The sequence below is a fragment of the Tamandua tetradactyla genome, chromosome 12, assembly GCF_023851605.1.
Source record: "Tamandua tetradactyla isolate mTamTet1 chromosome 12, mTamTet1.pri, whole genome shotgun sequence".
NCBI lineage: Eukaryota > Metazoa > Chordata > Mammalia > Pilosa > Myrmecophagidae > Tamandua > Tamandua tetradactyla.
The window spans coordinates 62,922,720-62,941,959 of record NC_135338.1 but is presented as its reverse complement, the minus strand read 5'-3'; the positions used below and the strand labels follow the sequence as shown (position 1 = coordinate 62,941,959).

The 19,240-nt window shown below is 46.0% G+C and overlaps 1 long non-coding RNA gene and 1 pseudogene across 1 annotated transcript in view; one reads left to right on the top strand and one right to left on the bottom strand.

The window, feature by feature from the left end:
* LOC143651554 (uncharacterized) overlaps nucleotides 1–15,328 on the top strand; it is a 94,000-nt gene extending 78,672 nt beyond the window's left edge. Inside the window, exon 3 of the long non-coding RNA XR_013160037.1 lies at nucleotides 15,175–15,328. This is a non-coding gene — a long non-coding RNA (uncharacterized LOC143651554). The remainder of the gene's footprint in view (nucleotides 1–15,174) is intronic.
* LOC143652683 (F-actin-capping protein subunit alpha-1-like) lies at nucleotides 883–10,727 on the bottom strand (annotated as a pseudogene).
* Nucleotides 15,329–19,240: the final 3,912 nt, after the last annotated feature.

Here is a 19,240-nt window from a genome sequence, read left to right as displayed (position 1 = left end):
AGTACAATCCTGCCACAAAGCATTACAACACATGATACTTACTATTCCTTCAACATCTGCATTTTCCAAATTTTACATTTACTCTACTACAGCCACAGCACATCAGCAGTTCTTGAATGTTAAAAAAAAGTAATAAATGGGTAAAACTCTCTTCTAAAAATGCAGATGAATACAACTATAATGGTACTAAATGGGAAGGAACAATGAGGGAAGGGGAAATACAAGCACCCATGTTCACACGCAGGGAAGGTGGGTCAAGTCTTTGGATTTAAAAACAATTTCCCCAGAGAAGCTGGCTCTAATGGAATTTCCAGAAAACTTTCTTTGCCCCCCAAAAGAACCTGAAAGCCCTAATCCAAAATTTTGAAAACTGCAGTTATGAGATGCCGTAAATGATGATGAGAGCAGTTGGAGGGAGAGGATGACAGCGTCTTCCATTTAGCTCTAGTGGAGAACAGCCTCTTTGGCTGATGGTGGATAAGTAAAAACCAGTGAAGTCCCAGAGGTGCTTCGAAGGATGGGGTAGAAAAGTATGAACATATTACCTGTCTGTATGGGTAACAGGGCTTCATGGCTAGGAAAGTTTTCTAAGCAGTGAAATGACTCCTGGATAGAGCTCTCTCCCAACATCAAATGTGGCAAAATTAAAAAAAAAAAGATGTATAAGTAGATACAGCAGAACAGGAAATTACAAGGCAAAGAACACAAAAAAATCAAGACAATGCTAGAGCTTCAACAGAATTCCACAAGGCTAGAAAGCAGGTTAACTCTGAAAGCCCTAGCAAACATCACTCTCGTTTGTAAACCACCTGTTCATCACATGCCCACACGTTGACCGACTCCATTTCCCCCCAAGTACTGAAGGATCCTACATTAAGCCTTTTAAGCGTCCTGCATTTCTTTGCTAGTCTGGTAGCTGAGCATCTTGTTCCAGGCACTTGTGGTGCGGGTACCTGGAAGCTGCCAGCTCAATGCCCTGAATGTGGTGTCTGACGTTGTTTGATAGTTTCCACTAATTGCTGTCTGATGCATGTTTTCTGCATGCTCTATGATTTTAATAAACTCCTCGGCAGTTTGGGCTTCTCTGAAACAGATAATGAATCCTGTACATATTATGACTAAACAACCGAACACTGCCATCTTCATAACAGTGAACTGCCCCTTAAGCACCGCACCCACCTGGGCTGTAGGTGTGTGATGGCGAATTTCCATTCTGGTCTCCACTGACCATTCCAGAAGATTTTAGGCTGAGGCTGATGGTTTTCAATACATGCAGTAACAATCTGTTACCCATCTATAGTTTTAGTGTAAACAGTACAGAAGCTGTTGGAATAACACTTTCTCATAAGGCCCTTATTTACTGCTAGGAGAGTCTCTCCACGACTTCAGACCTCCACTACTTCCCCTGGTTGGGGGTCACTTGCTTCTTTCCATAAGGGATCAAACTTAAATGAAATTTTGTTTCTTGGATCTAGAAATCTGTTATTGCCCAGGTCGCCATATTCTGTGGTCAAGAGCTGGTCGTCTACACAGGTGTGAACTGATCCATGCTATAATGGGCAAACGCATGTGTTGCCCCTTCCCTGAGAAGACTGTCATTATTAAGTAGTAGCTGGACATCATTAAACACTTCATTACATTCCCCTGGGGTGCATGAGGGATGAATTCAACAGCTATGCATACTTCCTCCCCATCCCACATCTGATCCCCGAAGTTTGCCCTCTTGTGCGGCTCTCCCCATTTGATCCTAATGTACTGTCCTTTTAAAAATATACAAAACCTGATTTGAATCAATGATACTTCTTTTTAAATGGTTTCATCTATGAAAGTTATGGCCTCTTATTTTCTAGCTTGCAACGCCCCTCTCAGATATTTTAGTACAAAGGTAATTCTGGCTTTACAAAATGAGTTAGAAAATGTTCCCTTTTTCTCTCTAAAGTCTTCGAGAGTTTGTGTAAGATCACAGAACTTATTCCTTAAATGTTTGGAGAAATACTTGAGTGAAGCCTTCTTGACTAACATTTTCTTTATGAGAAGGTTTGTCCTTTATAACAGATACAATTTCTTTAATAGATATAAGATTATTGAACTTTTATATTTCTTCTTGGACCATTTTTGATAAGTTATGTTTTTTAAAATTGTGTAATTTTATTCATTTCTTCTGAATGGTAAGTTTCTTTGCATAGTTTTATCCCTAATATTTCCTTATTATCTGTAGTGATGTAGCTTCATTATTTGTGCTTTTCTCTGTCTTTTAAAAATTAGTCTTGCTAAGGGTTTGTTGATTTTTTAATGTTTTTAAGGAGCCAACTTTTGGCTTTTGATTCTCTGTGGTATGTCTGTTTTATATATATATTTTATTTCTGCTCTTAGATTTACAATTTCCTTTCTTATGTTTTCTTGATTTAACTTGTTATTCTTTTTAAATGTCTTGAGATGGAAGCTTGGATCATTTATTTTCAACCTTTCTTCTCTGAAATATGCGTTCAAAGCCTTTAAGCCCTGCTTTATCTGCATCCCAAAGTTTTGATGTGTTGCATCATCATTATTGTTCAGTTCAAAGTATTTTCTAATTTTCTTATTGATTTATTCTTTGACCTATGGTTTATTTAGAAGTGCATTGCTTAATTCCCAAACATTTGATAGTTTTCTAGTTATCTTTCTGTCATTGATTTCCAGTTTAATTCTACTGTTATCAAGCAACATACTTTCTATTACTTTAATAGAAATAAATAGAAATTTATTGAGATTTGATTTATGCCCCAGTGTACAGTTTATTTTGGTAAATGTTCCATGTACCCTTAAAAGGAATACGCATTTGGAAATTTCTAGAAGTGGTAACGTATAGATGTCAATTAGGTTAAACTACTTAATCATGTTTCTCAATCTCATATATTTTTTCTGCTTGTATCAATTTCTGAGAGAGGAATGTTAAAATCCTCAAACAGGTTTGTGGATACGTGTATTTCTCTTTTTATTTCTGTCCACTTTTGCTTTGTATGTTTTAAAGCTATGCCTTCAAATTTAGGATGCTTTGTTTTCCTGTTGAATTGACCCTCTAATCATTATGAAATATGGTTTGTTGCTTCTAGGAGTACCTCTGGCCTTGAAGTCTCCTTTACCTGGCTGAACTATTACCACTCCAGTGATGGCATGTGTGTCTTTGTCCATTCTTTCAACCTTTCAATGTCCTTCAACTGTCCTTGTATGTAAAGTGTGTGTCTCATAAACAGCATATTATTGGCTCTTGATTTTTATCCACTCTAACATTTTTACCTTTTAATTGGAGTGGTTATTCCATTACCCTTAACAAAATTAAGTTAAATGATATAGTTAAATGTAATGGAATAAACACTCCAAAGAAATAGTAGGATCTGTAGCATTTTTGTTCCCTGATTGACCTTTCCTACCTTCTTTACATTGCATTAGATCCATTAGATCTTTAGGAAGACATTCTTATATCTTTGTAGTGATTCCCATGGACTGGAGATTTTAGTATGCATTCCTGACTTATGATAATTTTACCTTAGGTCAGTACTTTTACCAAAAGGTGCCAGAATCTAACAAAATTGTAACTACATTTATCCCCTCCTGCCTTTGATGTTAATGTTTTTTGCATATTTTTATTTCTCTGTGTAATAGCACAAAACACTATTATTAATTTTGTCTTGAGTAGTCAATGGGCTTTCATAAAAATAATGTAATTTATATTTACCAGCTTATTTACTCTTTCCCATATTCTTCATTCTTTCTCATAATTCTGTGCACCCATCCGGGGCTATATACCTTTGACCTGAAAAAAACCCCACCTTACCTTGGCATTTCTTGTATTGTTGTTGGTAACGAATTCTCTTAGATTTTGTTTGTCTGAAAATGTTTTTATTTCACTTCCATCTTTTTGTTTTTTTAAAACTTTTTGTTCTGAAGAAATTACAGATTTAGAGTAAATAGCAAAAGTAGTACAGAGAGATCTCATGAACCATTTGTCCATTTTCCCCCAATGCTTGCATCTTATATAAATATACAGAATACCAAAACCAGGAAATTCACAGTGGGACACTGTATGTGCACAGTTCTATGCCATTTTATTACACGTGGATTTGTGTATCCGCGACTCCAATCAAGATACAGAAAACAAAAATCTATTGGTGCCAACAGTTTACCAGCTTGAGTGAAACGTGAAACCTAACTCCATTGAAACCCTCACTTCCCCCATCTAAAACAGAATTGCCTTAACCATTTCCTCTATAAACATTGAGATTCCAATCAGGCAATGTTATATTTTTTGCTTCAATTATCAAACGTAATTTTAAAAACGCAAGAGAAGAAAGAGACTCTATCGTATTTACCCATCTTTTTTTGCTCTCTCCATTGTTCCTTTTTCCTTCCCGATGTTTCAAATTTCCTTCATTTTTTCATTTCCTGTTTGTTTCAGAAAATTCTCTAGACAGATTCTCTTAGTTTAGCTGTGCCTTAGAATGTTTTTATTCCCCTTCATTCCTGAAGGACAGTTTTGCTTGATATGGGATTTGGGGTTGACAGTTCTTTTCTTTCAGCACTTGAAAAATGTTGTGTACTTCCCCACTAGAAATCCACTGTCATTCAAACTGGTGCTCCCCTGTAGCATCCAAGTCATTTCTTGCTGCTTTAGAGAATTTTTCTGCCATTAGTTTTCTGAAGTTTGATTATGAGCTGCTTTTGCATGAATGTCTTTGAATTTACACTGTTTTTTTTTTACATGGGCAGGCACCGGGAATCGAACCCGGGTCCTTTAGGCATGGCAGGCAAACATTCTTGCCTGCTGAGCCACTGTGGCCCGCCCAATTTACACTGTTCTCGAATCTGTAGGTTTATGTCCTTTGCCAGACTTGAGAAATTCTCAGCCATTATTTCTTTAAATACCTTTTCAGTTTCACTTCCTTTTTCCTCTGATGACATGATGTCAATCCTTTGTTTTCATCCCACATGCCCCTGAAATTCTGTTTATCTTTTTTTTTTCCAGTCTATTTTTTCTGTGCTCAGATTGAGTGATTTCTGTTTTTCTATCTTCAAGTTCATGGATTCTTTTCTATGTCCTCTCCATACACACTCAGATATTCTGTTTTTGTTTTTTTTGTTGCAGTTACTACGGATTTTAGTCCAAAAATTTCCATGCAATTCTTCCTTATATTTCCATTTCTATCTTTGTGTCTATTGTTTGTAATTGCTCATCAGGAGTTGCTTTAAAATCTTGTTAATTCCAACATTTGTGTCATCTTCTTGTCCACCTTTTACAGTTGTCAGTGAGAGAATCAGTTCTACAGAGCAGTCTGGCATGGCTGTCACAGTTTTTACATTTCTTCTTTTTTAAAATTCATCAAAAGGGTAGTTGCCATGCTGTTTGCTTCATAGGTATTTATAACTGTTAAATATTCATTGGCCTAGTAACGTGACATTTTGGTCACATCTACTGTCTTTCGGCCTGAATTGTACTTTGTCTGATATCAGAGTCAAACCTCGGGGTTTTTATTGTTTCCATTTGCCTGATATATCTTTGCCTGTCCCCTGATTTTCATCTTTCTAAATCACTCTGTTTAGAGTCATGTCTTGCTCTGTGAACCAGTTTGAAAGTCATTTTCTTTTAACAGGTGATATTTGCACCTTCGCTGCTGGGATGGATATACTGGTCTTGGCTTTACCATATTGCTACATACACTATTTCCTGTAAATACTGTGTTTTATTTATTATGTTTCTTATATGGTTGGGTTGTTTCGTTCTTATTTGTCCCTTTTAATTTTGTATTTATTTTTGGAAAATTGGGATTTTGTTTGAGTGACTAGCTTTATTCTAATATCTTTTATAATGTTTAGTTATTTGAACTGGCATTTTTTAGTCAGAATGGTCAATATCACATTTCAGATGGTGGAAATGAATCAAAACATTTCCTTTGGTTTGCCAGCATCAAATGCCTCCTACCTCTTATCTACATGACCATGAGCTTATTCTGTGCCCCCCTTTATCTCTTCCCTCTCCTCCTATGTTTTAGTTGCATTATTTCTCTTTTGCCAGAACATGTATTGTATATTCTTCCACTCTTCATCGTTACGTTAGTTTTAGTCTGCAATTAGATATATTGAATGCTCTCCTTGGAGGGGCTTGTGAGAGCATATTTTCTGGGTTCTTCCTGTGAACATTTGACACGTCTTTCATAGCCCTGTACTTGAAGACAGTTGGCTTCATGGACACAGAATGTTTCATTCAGGTTCTCATGGCTGGTTATACATTACTTTTTTAAGCCAAAGAGATCTGCAAAGTGAGAATCATCTGGATTCCCTCCACCTGCCATTTCTTCTCTTAGCTCTTTAAGTCTTGACAAGTCTCATTCTTTGGACAGCCATTTCACTCTGGAACAGCCGAGCCTGGGATTCTGTTGCCATTTTTTCAAATAGCATCGAAACAGACGGTGCTGTCACAGCTTGGATTTCATTCCATCCACCCGTCTGATCACATCATTTAATGTGGAGCTGCAGGCAAACTTTTTTATACAAGAGGTGATGAGTAATATCACGAATTACTTGAATCTCAGGATTTTCCAGAACAAACTTTGAAGTACAGCTGTCCCACCTTCCTTCACTATACCAACTTCTGTACACAACACGCGCGATCCCTCCAAAATGATATATGTGTGTATTCCAAAGTATTCACTTAGCCATTTGAATGCTTCATTCTGGTAATTTGTTTGGGGACAACTTTAAAGAGCAAACACTGTCCTCCTCTAAGCTTCTCGCCTTAGGGGTTCTAATTAAGGCTATTCGCTGAGCCCAATTAGTAAATGCATTAATATAAAGATGCATCAATCTGCAACGAAAACTTTTTTGACGCACTAAACCTTTGGATCAGTGTTGTCTTCGTCATCTGACATGTCACCAATTCGTTTACTAATAATATTATTTGAAAATGTCACCTTTTCCATTTCCTTTGCTTCATTAGTCTCAGACACAGTGTTGACGATTTCCAATCAGGCTGTTAAAATGAGCGATTCTGCAATTATGTGAGTCATTTTGGCTCTAGTTCTTAATTGCTCGACCTTGTAACTGGCTCCTTGAGCGCCATCGGATACTGGGGCAATCGATCTCGGAAAAGAACTTTGTTTCTTAATGCGTGGTTGTGGATGCTTATGAAAGGTCACGTCTTCCTTTTTCTGCACAAAATGAATGTTGCGTGGTGAGATGCTGGCTCGCTCTGCTTGGCTCTGTTGCCTTGCTAGATAACTCTTCCATCCAAATAAGACATTTAGGCTGGCGGGGGTGGGGGGGTAATTGTCAGGGCAAACGAATCCCAATGCGCTGCCATTCTCATTATGTTGCCTAATTAACGACTTAAACTTTTGGGGGGAATTTCTGCCTGTCTTGTGACTAGGATGACTTTCCAGCTTTAATTAAAAAGTTGTCAATTACGAAGGGAATATAAATATCTTTAAAAGTACATCCATGTAGATGTGAATTACTTAAAGAGAACTGAGGTCTCTACAGCTTCAGAAAATCAGTTGTTCGAGGATTTTGAAAAAAGATCATCTACATCATTAAATGCTTTTTAAAATATTAAGCAAGAGTTATTCAAAATAGGATGTATTAAAATATTGATTTACATTTACTCCAAGAATTAAAATTCTGAAAAATTCATATAACCATTATCTACACAAATGTGTGATAAAATTCATTTTGAAAAGAGATTTCATGATGCTATAAAAGCCTATAGTTCCCTTTAATGAATAATTTATTTAGGTATGTTAAATTGTTATTTTTTAAAGACTTGAGCACTGTTTTAAAATTTTCTAAACCAAATAATAATTCATTGTGAAATTTCATTAAAAAATCAGATTTTGGGTAATCAATAATATCAGCTTAAAAAAATAAGTTAAAAGAGAACTCAGGTGGGCCACAGGGGCTCAGCAGGCAGAGTTCTTGCTGCCATGCTCGAGACCAGGGTTCGATTTCCGGTACCTGCCTATGCAAAAAAAAAAAAAAAAAAAAAGAGAGAGAGAACTTAAGAAGAAGCAATCAGGAAAAATGAACAAAATCAATTGTTTTATTTGGAAGCACCCCACACTGGAGAATCATCACCACCATTGAGATAAAAAACAGCAACAAAACAACAATCACAGAACCTATGGTAGAATTAAAAATTGTGAAAAATCAGAGCAAATCAGAAGGAAATCAAAATATTTTACACCCTTTTGCACCACCAACAACTACATTGATAAACAATTGGTGACTTAAAATCAACTCATTGGTTGATTGATGGAAAGACCAGGTATGGTGCCATGGGGTAGCCTTGGGGGTTGCCCTCTGAAGTAGTGCTGCAAAAGCAATCCAAGGTGCCAGAATAATACAGACTGAATTCAGGAAGTTCATGGAGGAGCTGTCCAACCAATGTTCCTTCCAAAATGAAGGGTGTCAAGTCCAGGTGTGCAACTGGATTGGTGGCCGCCATCTTGATTCCAGGTGGCAGACCAAGCCCATGCTGGCTATGGCAGGGCAGATGTTGGAAGAGCCTGGGTCCTTGGTGATATCCTTGTGTTGTTAAACCCACCCACCCTGAAACCTGGGTGACCTCTGGGCTTCCTGTTATGAGATAATAGCCGGTCTCACTGTTGCAGCCTGAGTCAGAGTGGTTTTTGTTCCTTGCAGCCAAGGACATCTAGACTGAGGTGGTTCTGGGTTCAATAGACAGATGGGAAGTTGAATGAGAAGCTATGCATGGGGAGAAAAGGCTGGCGAACGCTTTCCCCATGGTTCTGGTGGGGTCTGGTGGCAAAGGTGCTGTGCCAGGCCGCCTCTTACCCCGAGGCATATCAGAAAGGGCCTCAACTGTCATCACAAGGGCTGGTGTGGGAACTAGCTCCTCTTGTAAGGTTTTATTATGATTCAGAGAGAAGTGACAGTGTTGGGAAGTGGGGGCAGGCGGGGGCGGAGTGATTACTCTCTGCTGAGACAGGCCATGAGTGATGGGTGGGTATTAAACGCTCACCTTTAAAGGTCACCCCAGCAGACAGGAGGGCCGCATGGGCCAGACATGTGCCTTGGGTAACCACGGCCGAATTCATTATCTTCACACAGCCACCCTGGAGCCTGTTGGATGTCCTTCCATGAGACATACATCCCCACTGACTTCCAACCTGGCCAGGCCAAAATATGACGCAGCAACACAAACTCAGTAAAGAGGGGTGGGGTGTGTGTGTGGCAGGGGTGGGGGTGGTGGTGGTTAAGGAAACCCTGGCCAGTTCTTAACTCAATTTTGTTCACTTCATTATAAAACCTTACTGCCAACAATAGTAGCTGGTGCAGTTTGAGGGTGTGCCGTGGCCTAGCACCCTGCAAGCCCTTGATGCCTTTTTGCCACGCTTTTTCCGAGGTGTGTGCTATGAGTCCCATCTGAAAGTAAAGGAGGCTTGGCTTGGGAGGTTAGATGATGTCCCAGGATGTGCTCGTGGCAGAGCTGGGTGTCACACCCTGACCTACAGGTCCAGAGGCCACACTTTCTGTTGCCGTCAGCCCCTCTCACCTGCCAGGTGACACTGTACTGGGCCTTGGGGTGATGAAGACAGAAGAGTCCGGGCCTTTTGTGCCCCAGTAAGGGGGTAGGGCTTGCATTTTCTGGGTGCAGGCCAGCTCCCATGTGCTTTAAGAAAGGGGCACCGTCTCACCTGTGAAGGTTCTGGGAATGGAAGGAGGATCTGTCCTTTCCTCCCCGAGGGCTGGAAAAGGCACGGGGACTGATGAGGATCCCCTCCCCCCCGCCCCACGCAGGCATCTCCTGCTCACCTGCACGCAGGGGGAAGGGCCCCACAGCCATCCCCAACTCCCCTAGCACAGTTAGGGCCTGGCTGGGGTCCCTCCTAGACGTCAGGGATGGGGTCCCAGCCCGGGCGCCTGCTCACAGATGATGGGCAACTCGTGTTCAAAACTTGAAAACAATGCATGACTCGGACAAATGCCAGTACACTGGACAGTGGGGAAAGGGCAAACATACAGGGAAGAACATAACATCACTCACGGTCCCTGAGAGACATAGTAGGTATCTTCTTCCTGCCACCCTCTTCCTCCATCTCCGTTCTCTCTGGTATCTACATCCATTTATTCCATGGCACCAGCCAGGCTGCTCACAGGCAAGCCTCTATCTTCTTGAAGTCGCCTCTCCGGGAGGGACGGGTGGCGGAAACATCAGGAGGCGTCCTGCAGAGGATGCTGAGGAAATGTCCCCCAAAAGGCAGCATTTCCCAGGGATGGGAATGAAGCAGGAGGGAGCCATGGGAGGCTCTGGGAGCAGAGGGTTCCAGGTGGAGAGGAATAGCCAGGGGCCCCAGTGGCTGGAGCTGGAGGTGGGGGACGACGAAGATGGAGAGGGGACAGGGCATGGGCTGAGCCCATTCGGGAGCAGCTGGCTGCCCTGAGATCACTTTGGTGGATGGGAAACCTGGAACCCCCAGGGGAGGGTTCCCAGGGCCATGGCTGCCTGTGTGCCTTCAGGCTTGGAGTCTCGGGGACCCCCAGAGCAAGGCCCCGGAGCGAAGCCCATTAAACCCAGCAGGGGGCCACCTGGGATGCGAACCTCACCACCTGCACACTGGGCGCCGTCCCTACCGCATAGGGGAGGCCCATCCGCGCCCCCCATCCTGCGCCCCCTCCTCACCTCCCAGGAGGGGCTCTGCCCAACCACTGGCCAGCTTTGAGTGGGGCTGGTTCATCGGAGCGCAGCCTCCAGAACCCGGGGTTTCTCCTCTTGGACTGCATTCCCCAGGCACCTCAAATGCTGGGAACTGAACATATTTTGCAGTTCCCCAGCCAGGTCCCCCCATGTGGCCCTCTATTCTAACCCACGTCCACGTGTTCATCAGGTGGGAAGCCTGGGGGTCACTCCGGACACCCCAGCCGTACCCAGGCGCCTCTCACGGAGCCCGAGCAGCCCTCAGACCCTGGCTCAGAATCCACAGCAGCCTCGTAAGAAGGGGCTTCCCGAGCCCTGCGGGTCCCCCTCTAGTCCACGGTGTGGACAACACGAGTTTTAAAACCATACAATTCTGATGTCACCACCCTGCTCAAAACTCCTCAATGCTGGGCTCCCAGAGCTCTTCAGATAATGTTCAAAATCCTCGAGCAGTTTTCCGTGACTTGTGCACTGTCTCGAAGGGCCCCCGACATGGCTACCGCATGTAATGAATTAATCATGCCGCAAGTGTTGGTTGAATGTCTGCTCTCCTGGGGAACGTAGGGTCACTGCAGTGTCCCCAGCACTGAGCCCTTAGCAGGGGCATGCTTATATACAGAAAAACAAAAACAAACAAAAAAACAAGCAAAAACTAAAAACAGGTTAATAGTTGGCACTGACTATCTTCTAGGCAATGAGCCAAGCATTTTTCATATATCAGCTTCAACCTCACAGCAACCCTTCAGTAGGTGCTTTTGCTGTCCCTATAACCCAGGTGAGGAAACTGAAGCACAGAGAGGTTAAGTAACTTGTCCAAGGGAGCACAGGACAAGCTGGAGCCAAGAAGTCTGTCTCCAAGGCCATGCTTCCAAATACACTAGAGAGACATCGTTAGCTCCTTGCGGAAAAAAAATCAGAAAATTCAGAGAGGCCAAAGAAGAGAAGTCACCCAGAAACAACCACCTTTAGTTAACATTTTGGTATATTTCTTTCTAGACTTTTTCTGATAGAATGCTATTTGACATAATTGGTGACATACCACGCATGTCTCTTTTCTCACTTGGCAGTTGGGTGGGAACATCCTTTCATGGTATCATCGACAACGATAATTTTATTCATATTTCAGGGCTTGGCTCAACCACAGTGTGCTCAACTCAGCTCATCTTGTGAACAGTAGGCAATTTCCAATCTATGGTTTTCAAAAATGGTGACTGTTATCATGCCAGGGGCTAAATCTTTACCAACTTCCCTGTGACAAATTCCTAGAAGTGGAGTTGCAAGGTCAAAGGGCACGCATGGTTTTAAGACTTTGGATCGTTGGTGTCAGATTGCCCTCTAGAAAGGGTGAGCCGGCATGCACACCTGCCCTGCTGCGACACGCATCACCTGTGAGGGTGGCAGTCAAAGTCAAGTCCACCCTGGGCACCCCCACTTGCCTGCCCGGATTGGGTCCTTGGCAAACACTTCTAAGTGCGACAGACCTGGACAAAGTGACCAGAACGACTCCCTCCCCTCCCTTAAGTCCTCCCTGCCCACCCGCTGTCCCCACCCCCATCTCGGGCTCACACCTGCTGAATCCCAGCCTCCCCAGAGCCAGACCCGGCAGTGCCATCCTTCGCAAATGAGTGTGGAGCATTTGCACAGAAGCACGGACTCTCTCCCACCCTTCTATCCCCCCCGCTCAAAATCTAGACTCCAGCTACAATTACGCATGTTCTGTCAGAAACCAGAGGTGGTGTTCTTATGATTATTTTTTCCTCCCTCCTCTTTTTTCAAGTTTGGAAAATTCCTGCAGCTGCTGCGTTAGGGCTATTAAGAAAACAAATTTTACTTTTTTCTAAGAAGAGGTTTTATGAATTTACAAATGATCTGGGCAGCTGAACAAACTTCGCACTGCAGTAGGCCTGAGGATGGGGTCTTGGAGTGGAAGCCCCAGGGCCTTGGAGATGAGTGATTTATCCAGGCCTAGAGGAGGGGAGGCTGCCTCTGCAATAAAAAAAGAATCCCTTGCCTCTGTAATAAAGAAGAATCCCTTTCCCTGAGGTCCTGTGTATCCAAACTAGAAAGAGCCAGGCGGGGTATTTGCTGGTCTTGAGAAAGCAAATACTGTGCAATGTTGTAGGTGAAAGCTGAGGGCCCTCCCAGGGAGAGAGACCTCGTAAGGTAGGGCGCCTTCCACAGACTTCTTGGGGTGTCTGCAGGAAAAGAGAGGGATGTTGTAGGACCAAGCTGACTGCATCAACTTTTATTGTTGTTTCTTTCCCAGAAAGGGGAAAAAAAAAGAAAAGGAAAAGAAAGAGAAACAAGCCCTCGCGCATGTGTGGAAGGCTTGTCACCCACCAGATTCCAGGCTGACCGGGTATCATCCCCATATTGTACAAAGAGGGAACTGAGACCAGAGAGGTGAAGGGTGGAGCCTGGCAGCACAGAGGCAGAACAGGGTAGGAATGGGTGTCTGCCAACTCCCATCTCCCCACGTGGCCTCCCCCCGCCACGCGGAGACCGAACATGTAGGAGGAAAATGCATGTCCTCATGGGGCGCACCTCTTGGCCAGCACTCTCCTTCTCCTCTATTCAAAACAGGGATGTTCTCTTCTGTGCACGGGGCTCCATGAGGCTCAGACTCCCTGGGAGACAAGTGGATGCCCACTTGGGGGTCTTCACTCCTCGATTAGCTGTCATACAGAGCAAAGCAGAGTAGGGGCCATTCCCTTGGAGACGCCCTTTTGGGGGCTCAGCGGGGGGCCGTAGGGCTTCTTCCAGGAGCAGCCACCATTTGTTGAAAACTTACTAAGTGCCCTGTACTTTAAATATGTTTCCTCTTATCTATCCAAAAACCTGGCAAAGCAAGATCATCGTTCCATTTTATGGCTGAGAATACTGAGGCTCAGAGAGGGAAACTAAGGTGTCAAAGCCTCCGGTGAGTCAGAGGAAGAAGCCAGAAGGGTCAGCTGAGGTCAGCTGACCTCAGAACCCGAGGGTCCCTGGGACATTGCTCCCAGCTGTCCCGGGGGCCCCGTGCTCCCCTCACCACAGAGTAAAGTTTCCTTCCTGGCTCAGTGACAGGCCTTGAACCTGATCCCTCGCCTGCTTCCCCTCCCAGATGTGCCAGGCAGCAGGGAGAAGGTGTCCTCGGCCTGCTTCCAGTCCTGGAGGCCCCAGGGGTCTGGGACAGGTCTGGCTGTGCAGAACAGGGGCACTGAGTCTTGGGGTTGGGCTCAGGGGTGGTCACCTGGGCAGATGAGAGCCCAGCTGCTCCAGCGATGACCCCCCCCCCCAGGCAGTATGTGGGACAGGAGTGGCCCTGCTTCCTGGAGGGTGTGAGCTGCTCCTTGGCTCCTCCTGCCATTTTCAGGCTGCCTGGACAGTGGTCAGTGGGGATCCTTTAAGCTGAGTTTATTTTTTAGTTGATAAGTAATACAAGCACGTGGTGAGACATTCAGCCAAGGGGTGTCCGGTGAAGAACAAGTCCTTCCATCTCAGACGCCCAGGGCAAACGTTGCTTACAGTTTCTCACCCAGAAAACTTTTCTGTACTTATGAGCTCATGGACTTTAAAGGAGTCTACCTCTCGCTGTGCATGCTTACTGTGACAAACACCCTCACGAGTATACCTGTAGGGAAATGACTTCACCATTGCTGGGTGGAAAGGTATAGAAGTTTTAAATTTTGATAATTTCTCTCAAAATACATAACAGTAATTCATACTTGCAGAAAGCAGTGTGTTTTTGTCTCCACATTGTTGCCTTATTTTGTAGCCAATCTGACAAGTGTTCCCTGACTTAAAAAAATATATATATATGTAACATATTATATATATATTTCCATTGAGAAGCAACACAGACTTTGGAAAATATAGGAAGTAGAAGTAACTGCTGTACTTCCAGTATCAAACGAGGCCAGTCCCATACATGGGTGCTCATATCTACTGAATATGTAAATAAGGAAAAAAATAATAACCACGGCCCAACAAACCAAAAACAGCTGTCAGTATTTCAGTGTGTGTATTATCTCTGGATGTTTTCTCCTGACATAGTTTCAGCTTGTTTTGCATTCCTTATGATCACCCCCGCAGACACAATTTTTATCCTGTTTCTTTCACTTTCCATGATTCCGGATGCATTTCTCCCTCTTCTAGGTGGCCTTTCAAATGTCTGTGTAATATCCCAGCAGGTGTATGAACCAGGGTTTATTTGAATCTTCTGTTCTTGAACTTGTAGTCTGTTTTCAGCTGTCCAGTTTATAAGTGAAGCGGCTGATATCTTCATGCAGAGAACTGCTTCCATATTTCAGCTCGATTCTTAAGGAGAGCCTTGGAAGAAAGATAACTTGGTCAAAGGTTTTTTTTTTTAAATATGATTTCATATTTCTTGAGAGTGGTGCACTGTATGAAACAAGTTTATATCTGTTGAGAAACCTGGTTAAGGTCTATTTTTTGATATTGTTTTTCAAAATGACTTGTTCAGAACACTATCTCGTGTCTTTCAGAAAACAGCCACAGATCTGAAAGGAGATGTGCTCCCACCGAGCTCTCAGGAGGGCTCTGACCAGGAAGCGGGCGCATCAGATCTGTGCCGTATCTGGCGGTTGCTATGGGAACGAGTCATTTAACACCACACTGGGCTAAAGCATTGATCAATAAGGAAGGAGGTGAGATTGAAACAAATTAGTCGGTGTCTGAGCAGCCTGGGGAGATGGCAGCAGTAAGGGGGAGAGCCTGGGCAGGACGGGGAGCGAGGCAGGAGGGCAGAGAGGCAGACACTGGGCAGGAGAGCCTGCGGCAAGACTGGAGCCCAGCCTGGGAAGGGGGTGCAGAAGCACCCGTGCGGAGGGGCTGGGACGGACCCGGCTTCCCTCTGTCCCTGCAGCGTGCTTGGGGGACCTCTTGCCGCACCCCTCATTGCTTGGGCAGGGGCCCCGAGGCAGGCGGGGAGCTGTGACTCGCTCCAGGCACACAGCAGCCTCTGACCCCAGACCGGACTCCCCATGAGCTGGCAGGGGTGGGGACGGGGGTGTGGGGCTGACTGTGTATCCACCGGGATGGACGGACATCGAACCCAGCTCCACCTTCCCTCAGGTCGCTCCCAGCCTGGCAGGCCAGAGAGGTGGTGACACATGATGCAAGTCTTTTCTGTCCACGGGTATATGCGCCCACGACTGTTTTCTGAGCTTTCCCAAGGTGACAGAGACCCTTGTGGATAGAAGGTCGGTGCTAGGGCCGTGGGCGGCTGCGTTGATCGTGGTGGGGCCACCTGGTGGGTGACAGGGGCAGTGATTTTCTTAAGAAGGATGATAGAAAGCCGTAAGGACTGTGTCTGGAGTCTACTCAGTGTCCAACGCATGTGGCCATCACCATGAGCCTGAGTGTGATGGGCAAGCTGCCCTTCCTTATGCACCCACTAAGGCTTTGTCCACTGCAGCAGGTTGCCACAGGGTGGTGCCGGGCCACCCTGGGAGCCAGGGCTGCAGCAATGAGATGCTCTGGGACCACCCCTGGCCGTGCCAGCCGATCACTGACTCTGCCGGGACTGGGGGTGGGTGGGACTGGTTCAAGGGTCAGCCCCTGTCCCGACAGGCTTGGGACAAATAGCCAAGAAGTTAGGTCATAGACAACAGGGTTTTCCCACCACAGCAGCCTGGGAGTAAAAGGGGGAGGGGGCTCTGCAGCTGTCTAGGTGCTTTTGGGTGCTCTTGGGTTTTGGGGGGTTGGGCAAGGGCCCTGCTCTTTCACGTCCCTCCCCCAAGGAGTGCACACTGGGACATACTTATTAGTAAGGCAATTGAGCAACATGCATCCCAGCCTTTTATTTCAGTGGTTTGACATTTGGAAATCTGCCAAGGAAATAACCTTATATCCAAAGACGTCCATGGCGGCATTATTCAGAATAATAATTGGAAATGACCTATATGTCCAAAATCACGGATTGGTTAAGTAAATAAGGATTCATTTTCTTGCTATAACTCAGGCATCCGTCAAAGATGCATGCCAGGAACCCGAAGTTGCCATTGTTTTCCCAGTGTGGGGGTGGGGGTGGGGATGGGATGGGGCCGCAGAGTGGGGAGCCCCTCCTGCTCCTTCTGGAAACTAGAAGAAAATTGTCTGGCCTTGGAGTGGACTGGGAAAGACCCAGTTCCTCACTGTGTGACCTGGCAACCTCCAGAAGCCTCTGCCTGGGTCTGCTCACCTGTGGGATGGGGCTAGGGAATTGCACCTGCCTCGTTTGGGGTCACCGTGAGCAGCATCTTTCTTGGTGCCTGGTGCAGGACATGCTGACCCTGTCACCACCACATACGTTGGCCCCAAGAAGCTCTGGGGACCAGCCTGGGGACCCAGCCTCGGTGACTGCACAGAAAAACCTGAAGAGAATGAACACCTTGGCCCACACGTAGGATGGATTCCAGTCCCACAAGGTACTGGCTGTGTGACCTCCGCCGGTCAGTCAACCTCTCTGGGCTCTGCTTTCTTGCATGCAAAATGGAGACAAAGCGCCCTCCTCTCGGGCAGGCTGCCAGCGGCTTGAGTGCTAAGATCGAAGGGGCCTGGGGGAGCCTGCGCGGGGGATCTGCGTCCGCCCCCAGGGCCTAACACCCCGCTCCCCATCGAACCGTGGAGGGAACTCTTGCCGTCGCGTCCCCAGGGCCTAACACCCCGCTCCCCATCGAATCGTGGAGGGAACTCTTGCGGTCGCGGGACGCCGGCGAACGAGAAGCCGCCCCGGCGCGGGAGCGATCCCGCGGCCTGCCCCGTACGACCGGCAGGGGGCAGCGTGTCCCCGCGGGTGGGCCCGTGTCCTCGCTTTACCCGGGCCGCCCCAGCCGCCTCGCCTCCTTAAAGGGCCAAGCGGCTCCTTCTGCAAAGAGCGCGGAGCGGCCGCTCCCCGGGGAGCCCTCGCAATCAACCCCGGGCCTCCTAATTTACATTTAATTTGTTAGCGGTTTAATGTTTAATTTTGAAAGCTGAATGATTCATTACCATATTAATAAATAATAACATTTATTGTTCTCTTAACGAGTGTCCAAAATACAAAAAAGCAATTGTATGTCATATATTTTATCATAAATTGAGACAGAAGAGCCTTAATTACAGGGACCCAGGCAAGGACTGTGTTCTGATTTGGGTAGGATCCCACTTTTGTTTCTCCCTCTGAACTGCTGCCCTCTCAGCTTCTACAGCCCCAGGCATCAGTGGAGGGAAGGCTGGACCCCCTGGCTCTGCCCCAGTTTCCGCAGGACCCCCTGGGTGTTACCACCCAGCCACAAGAACCCAATCCCCTCCTGCTGACTTCCATCTTCTCAGCAGGGTGGGCTGTGCAATGGGCCTCCCGTCCCAGGTCTGGGAGGTGCTTTCCTTAGTTCACTCTTCACCCGTTCATTCATTTACTCCTTCCATAAATATCCGCTGAGTGCCCGGGATGCAATTATACTCATTTCACAGAGGAGGAAATCGAGTCCCAGAGAAAGGAACCCCAGTGCCCTTCAGCAAGTGAGGGCAGGGCTGGGAGCCAGCTGCCCTCCCCCTGTCAAGCACCGGTTCTGGCTTCTGCTCCAAAGCAGGTTGAAGCAGGCCCTGACCGGCTGGTGGGTGGGGTCTGGACAAATCCAGAGGTGGTCCAGGCCTCCGCCTGCTTTCTATGGCTTCGCTTCTCCCCTGATTAGCAAAGTTTTTCTTACTCACTGTGGAAAATGTGGAAGGTTAAAAATAGGCAGAGTCAGGAAGAAAGCAAGAGAGCCAGCAAGCAAGAAAGCAAGATTCCTTAATTCTGTTCCCCAGGGGTACGCAGGGAGGGCCTGCCACATCTGCACCCCAATGTGTTAGAGGTTGAGACCCCCATTTAAAGGGTCTCAGTGGGATGGGACTTTAGTCCCCACTCTGAGAAGGCAGGGCGGGGTTCCTGCTTGGCACCCAGAGAAAGAAGATCAGGAGAACAGGGCCCAGCCAGGCCTGCACCCCCAAAATGCAATTTGGACAACATGGAAAATCACAAAGAAGAAAAAGAAAAAGAATCATGACCGCTCACCCCAGGATAACCAGGCGCTGGTGAATGTCCATCTCAACTCTTTCCATGCAATATTCAAAAAGAGACTTTCCCTCACTAGACATGAGATCTTATTGCACATGCAGTGTCCTCTCTCGATCTGTTTTCACTAACGTTCTCTCTCACGTGTTTCCCCATGTCATCAAGTCAGTCTTCAAAACCTGACTTAAGGCACTGCGTGCCACTCCAGAGCCATGTCTGGCTTTATTTTGGCGTCTCTGCTATTGCCCTCGCCTTCCCCGTGGCACCCAGTACTCCAGTGGCCATCCTCTCAGCTCAGTGTTGGTGGGGGTCCTTGCTGGCTTCCTCAGGGCCCACTCCCAGAAGTGGAGTGCTGTCAGGGAGCACAGGGGCCTGGAAGCTGCTGACTCCCTCTGCACCCCCGAGCAGGTTTGGCAGGGCCAGTTTTGCCACTGGGCTCTTTGGCAGCCTCATCAACGTTGCCATTATCTTCCCACAGGCACTATACTGTTTTCAAGGCGCCGCAGGACCTCTCCTTTCACAGGGTCATCTGAAAG